This window comes from Curcuma longa, chromosome 2 (assembly GCF_044706935.1).
Source record: "Curcuma longa cultivar G26 ecotype Majalengka, Jawa Barat chromosome 2, ITB_CL_G26_1.1, whole genome shotgun sequence".
Classification (NCBI taxonomy): domain Eukaryota; kingdom Viridiplantae; phylum Streptophyta; class Magnoliopsida; order Zingiberales; family Zingiberaceae; genus Curcuma; species Curcuma longa.
Window position 1 is genome coordinate 2,347,788 of NC_133862.1, and position 6,818 is coordinate 2,354,605.

The following is a 6,818-nucleotide window of genomic DNA, read 5'->3' on the forward strand; positions in this document are numbered from 1 at the left end:
AAAACCACTCTAAATATATATATATATATATAAACTCTAACTCTAAAAATTATAAAAAATAATAATAAAATGTTTGAATCATCCTGCATCAGTTTAAGAAATTTGGAAAAACCAGTAGAAGGTTGTGACGGCGCCGCTTCTAGGTTTTTGCTAAAAAAAGAAAAATTTTATTAATTAACCAAATTGTCCCCTAAACATCAACCATAAGGTGTTTATATAGACTCAGACTCTAAGAAAAATTCTTAATAAAAAGGAAAATTTCTTAAAAACTCGAAAAGAAAGATTCCTAATAAAAAGAAAAATTTCTTAACAAACTCGAAAAGAAAGATTCTTAATAAAAAAGAAAATTTCTTAACAAACTCGAATTCCTAAAAATCCTAAACAGACTTAAAAATTCTAAAATAAAAAATTTCAAAACTAATAGAAATTTTCAAACCCACTCTAAATATATATAAAAAAACTCTAACTCTAAAAATTATAAAAATAATAATAAAATCTTCGAATCATCCTACATCAGTCGTCCCAAGTTGAAAAGAACTCATTTTCGAGTTCATAGAAGTATCATCAGTATCTCTCGAACACGGACTCAAATGCTTCACATTAAAAACATCGGAAGTCTTCAAGTGATTTGGAAGACGCAACTTATATGCATTATCATTGAATTTCTGCAGTATCTCACATGACCTAATCTTTAAATCTTCCTACATCAGTGTAACACAATAAAATATTAGTAAGTGGGTGCACAAATGAATAATAATTATGAATTGATGCTCAAAAGTTGCTAGTTTGAAGTGTCCTTAATATTTATAAAGTGAATTTGATCAACAAAAACCAACTGAATAGCTTCAAATAGTCAATTAATCCATTGATCTTAAAACCCTATCCACAACGATAGTTTCTCATCTAGTTGATTCAAACCTATGGTTAGTCAACACAACTTGTTATATCATTGGGAAAAAGAACCTAGTTGTAAATTCTAAAATTGGTTGGAACTTTTTACAAAAATACCAATTAAAAAGTAGCAGCTGAACCCTTCTTTCCCATTGTTCCCTTTCTTCTTCCTCTCATTTTTATGCTTGCCGTAACGCTAGTTTTTCTCCCAATCAACATTCGCCACCCTCAAATCCTCCATCGCACATCGTGGTTGCTGAACGCCCTTGTAGCTAGCACCATCGTCGTCGTGCTATCATTGTCACATCGTTGACGCCCCACAGCGAAAACTCTTCCATTTGAGGTGGAGTTTTCTTACTTGTCTCCCTTTTAACTATCTTGTGCATGATTAAACCTACCCAATAGATAATGATATTCAATGTCTTGAAAGAAATTTCATAATGTCTATTCTTTGTCTTGTGCACAAATCATAGCTACTTCTATCATTGCAGCAAAAAGGTAAAATCGACTACCCTAGCGGTCTCACACTGTCGACCTCACGACCATCTGTGAGGAGGTAAATCTAAAAACTGTAGTTGGCCACTACGGGAAAGACATTTCCTCGACTTCTTCAAGATTAGACCCTTGCCCACTGCAACAAGTCTATCCCACAATAACCAATTGAATCATGCCTTGGGAGCATAGCTAGTTCTATCATTGAGCCAACAACAAGTGGCTAAAAGCTAAGGCAATCATATCTTATTCTTGTAAATTATTTTAGCTATCCTTTTCTTCTCTGCAATTTTTAAATTCATCACATTTTCTTGCCTATTGATGATGCGCAGGCATCATGCATGCAGTGAACTTGATGTCCAATATTTAAAATATAACATACTTGAAATTTCTAATCCTACATTTGAGCTTCAAAGAGAAGAGCATTTGAAGTCTCAAATGGGGCATACCCTTGTTTTAGACAATCTTGTTAGAACAAAGGGAACAAGTGAAGTTGCTTGAGATTATTTTGTAGATTCAATTATTATATGATTTTGGATGAACCATTGTTAGGTTAGGTTTCCCCTATGATGAGTTATAAACAAATCAGCTATATTTTAGCGATAACTGATGACTTAGGGTTTTTACGATTTTAAATCGATTCAATTTTGGGTTTTTATATGAAAATAAATTATGAAATGAATCGATTTGATCTTAATTGTCCTATATTGCATAATCTGAGGTTTGATTATAATTTCCATGATTTAATGGTAATTTTTGGCATTAATTTGATTTTAATTGATTTTAGGGCTTAAATCGGACCCGACTCGAGCTCAACCGCGGTCAAATCGAGTCAAATTCGTCAAATTGATCAAGCCAACATGGAGGACATGACTTAGATCGAGCCTGATCAAAATCCCTGAATTTTTTGGAAACCCTAGACTGCCCTAAAGCCTAGATCAAGTTTGCACCGTTGAATCAAGATCGGACGGCTGAGATTAATGGGTTAATCGGCGGTATTTAAAGCTCTAACTTAGGACGTGAACAGTGGCTGCGCCTCCACTGTTCACCGTCTTCCCAAATTCGCGCCCGACGCCACGCCCCTGTTCACCGACGTAACTCCCAAGCCAGCCCCGTCCTCCCAAACTTATCCCATTGCGATCCTTGATCAACGAAGAGTCTAACGCCGGCCGATTGGGTACTTTTCCGGCGGCTGGAAGGGCGCGACGGAGAGGGTTTCTCCGGCGATTCCAACCTTTGTTTCCGGCGTTTCCGGCGGCCTGCTGCATCATCCGCGCCCGAGGTCTGAGGAGGGGTTCTCCTTGCATCGTTGAGCTCGCTTGTATCACCAGCAACACCATCGGAGCATCGAGAAGCTGAGAATTCCAGTTCGCCATCCAAACAGCTACTGCACAAGCTGATTTTCACGGCGGAGAGGGTTTTTCCGGCGTTTTTCTTGGTTTGGGCAGCTATAAAACACACAAGAGACCGACGTGAAGATTACTAGAGGATCAGTAAAGCTTGTTTGACGCCAAGCTGAGGAAAGCAATCGGGAGAAGGGAAGGAGGATGTTATTTTCTGATTTCTGAACTTCTCTGATAGTTTCTGTTTTTATTTCTGATTTCAGAGTTTTGTTAATCAAATTACTAGCAACTGTGTGACTTAGTTGGTTCTTAGCTTGTGTTTGGATTCTGATTGTTCATCGAATCTGTTTAACTTCCTGAGATTGCTCCTCATAATTCCGAAAATCAGATTTCTGATAAACTGATTGTGCAGTTTTGGCACTGTGCCGTGCCAAATAGAATTCAAAAACTCATCTAGTTGGTCCTTTTTGTTAGTTAACAGAGTTTGGTTTAATCTAGTGTTTTCTTAGCTTCGATCCTAGTTTTGGTTCTGCTCAATTGAATCTGAATTCTCCCTAGGATTTACTGTTTGTGCCCATTTTTACTGTTCCGTGCCATTAGTTCTTGATTAGGATAGATTAGTTAAGTGTTTTTATTGTATTCTAGGATTAGATGGTTGGTTTCAATAACTTTGAATTGTTTCGTTGCATTGTTTTGCATTACCAATAGCTTGCATTTAAGGTTTACTTTGATAGTTTCAATTTTTAGATAAGGAATTGCATTTTTCATTTATTTTAATTGGCATTTCATTTCAAAACACCAAAACCCCCATTTTTATAAGAAACCCCAAAAACACGACACCCAAGCTTGAATTAAATGATTTTCTACTAGTTCCTTGGAAAAATACGACTCGAGGCCCCTATACTTCATTTTTTGTATTTATCATGGGTTTTCGATAAAATCTAAAAATTCTAATTTGAAGCCCTATCGTGACACCTAGTTGAGGGCTTGAGGGCTTTTCAAAGAAACTTTTGTTGAAGTAGTTATATAAAATTAAATAATATGGGAGAATTTCGACTTAACACTTGTAAGAAGTGTGTAACTTCCCAACCAAGTTAATAAAGAAATTAGGGACCCTTATGTCATCGAACTTTAATTATAAAAATATGATATTATGTATGCTAGATTGATAATAAAATAACTTTTTATATATGTAGAACATTTGCTTGGTACTTTAAAAGAGGCTATAGAGTAGTTTTGGTGTGTTCATTGGCTTCGGCCAAATTGAGAAAATTTTTTCTTATTGAGATGGATTGTAGGTTGTCCATCCTATTTGGATATGAAATACCTCACGGAATGAATTGCATAGTCGTTCATCCTATTTTCATATGAGATATTTTTTAGGTGGATTACGAGTTGTTCGCCTTGCCTATATATATACTTATGATGCAATTTTATTATGAATGGATTGTAAGTTATTCACTCAATTATACAATGAATTATTTTTAAATGGATCATAGATCACTCACTTTGATATTTTCTATTTATAAATGATGTGTTTATATTTGGTGAAATGTAGGTTATTTATCTTTACTTAAACAACACTTTTTATACATCGTTCACCTCACTCAATAAATCATATTGAATTAATGTTGAATAAAATAAGATAATAATGGAAACTGATGATATTAATTAAAAGAGAATAAAAATTGAATGACATGAAAAAAATAAACGATAAATGATGTTGTATTGTCTCTTTAATAATATTTTCATGCATGTCTTTAGTATCTCCATTTTGCACTTTGTGCTCATTTTTTTTTTCCTTTAACCTTTAAATTCATATATTTGAAATGATTTTTGAGGTTTGATTAATAAAGTCAAAGATTGTTCAGATATACTCAATGATAGTTATAGAGACGGTTTCTATAGAGTCCATTAAATTTATTTCATTTACATAATTGACTATATATTTTATTATTTTGGTATTGTTCATTTCATTATCTGCACGAGGTTAGTTGTTAGTCATGTCCTAGTGTGATAGAATCAGGTTTTGGGATCAAACATTATCTACATTATTGAATAAAATATTACATATTTATATTCGTATAGCCTATGTACCCTTTTTTCATTTTACCTCTACTACTCACTTGCAATTCAAATTAAGCATCCCTTAATATAATTTATTTTGAAAAAAAAAAATTTTAATTTGCACCACATTTCTACATCATCCTCCTCCTAATGCATATCTTTCCATCTGCTGCAAATGCAATAATTCGTTGAATAATTGCAATGGGCACGAGAAAACCAGTGTTGAAGAAGACGACGAAGGCTGCTGTTTCCTCACATGCTTCTTACAAAACAAGAGGAAAACAACTAGCTCCTGCAGTAGCTTCTCCGTTTCTTCCTCGTACGCGTACTGAACCATCATCCATCCTGCTCTATAAAACGCCCCCTCTCTCGTCGTGAATTCTTCACACCAAGCACTACTCCAGTAGCAGTTGTAGCAGCTAACCGATCGAGCAAAAGCCGACCAGTACTCTCTTCATGGCGATTCCAGTCATCGACTTCTCCAAGCTGGAAGGGAAGGAGAGGGCCGAGACTTGGCTCAGATAGACAATGGATGTGAACAGTGGGGATTCTTCCAGGTCTGGTGTTTTATGACTCTGTTAATTAGATTGCTACTGTTTAGATCAGTCAATTTGAGAATTAATGTTACTAAAATTTAATGCTTTTGCGCGCAGCTGGTGAACCATGGGATTCCGGTGGAGCTGCTGGAACGCGTGAAGAAGGTGTGCACGGAGAGCTACAGGCACAGAGCCGAGGCCTTCAAGGCGTCCAGGCCGGTGCAGCTCCTCGACCAACTCGTTCGGGAAGAAGAGGAGGTCGCCGGCGACGTAAACAACAACAAGAAGAAGTTGGACGATGTGGACTGGGAGGACGTCTTTTTTCTCCAAGACGACAACCAATGGCCATCCCACCCTCCCCAATTCAAGTAATTAAACCACACGATGAATATATTAATTTTCATGACAATTATATATGTTGCATAAAAATTGACATCGATAAATTGATTGATTGATCGATCGATCGATTAGGGAGACTATGAGGGAGTACAGAGCAGAGGTGAAAAAGTTAGCCGAGAAATTGATGGAAATCATGGAAGAGAACTTGGGGCTGGAAAAGGGCACCTTCAAGAACAAGTTCACCGGAAACGGCGAGCACGAGCCGTTCTTCGGCACCAAGGTGAGCATTCATTGACGTTGACGTTGACGGAGGACAGATTTTAAGCAAGAAAACGATCAATTTAAATTCTGGGGTTGCGTCAATGAAGGTGAGCCACTACCCGCCCTGCCCGCGGCTGGACCTGGTGGAGCTGGGCCTCCGACCCCACACCGACGCGGGCGGCGTCATCCTCCTTTTCCAAGATGACCGCGTCGGCGGCTTGCAGATCCTCAAGGACGGCGAGTGGGTGGACGTGCAGCCGTTGGCCAATGCTATCGTCATTAACACCGGGGACCAGATCGAGGTGGTCAGCAATGGGCGGTACAAGAGCGTATGGCACCGCGTGCTCGCCACCGGCAATGGAAACCGCCGCTCCATCGCCTCGTTCTACAACCCGTCAGTGAAGGCCGTCATTTGTCCGGCTTCGGCCGCCGCCGCCGCCGCCGCCGCCGCCGAGACTACTGCTTACCCCGAGTTTCTGTTCGGGGACTACATGGACGTGTACGTGAAGCAGAAGTACATGGCCAAAGAACCAAGATTTGAGGCGGTCAAAGCAATTAACTAGGAGCCAATTATCTATACAATGATTAATTATAATTGTTTTCGGTTTATGGTTTTATACTGTCATTGTTTGTTCGTTTTGATAAGCTGTAGCAATAATTTGTGAAAGTGTGAAATGATGGAGCTTGGAATACTCTAGCCGTGCCTTAACTGATGTTCTATCACTCGTTTGGATCGCTAGCCGTCACTACCAGCCCCGACTGTTGATTTCTGGACCACCTCATTCGATCGTCTATCACATCAACAAGTTCAAATCAGTTGAAGCTTCAGTACCACCAGCACCACAAATCTCTTCCACCGTCCAAGCTTCAGTTCCTCTTCAATCTTTTA

General features: G+C 38.2%; 1 pseudogene; it reads left to right on the plus strand.

Moving 5' to 3' along the window:
• The first annotated feature begins 5,162 nt into the window (after positions 1-5,162).
• LOC141821420 (1-aminocyclopropane-1-carboxylate oxidase-like) lies at positions 5,163-6,613 on the plus strand (annotated as a pseudogene).
• The last annotated feature ends 205 nt before the right edge of the window (positions 6,614-6,818 follow it).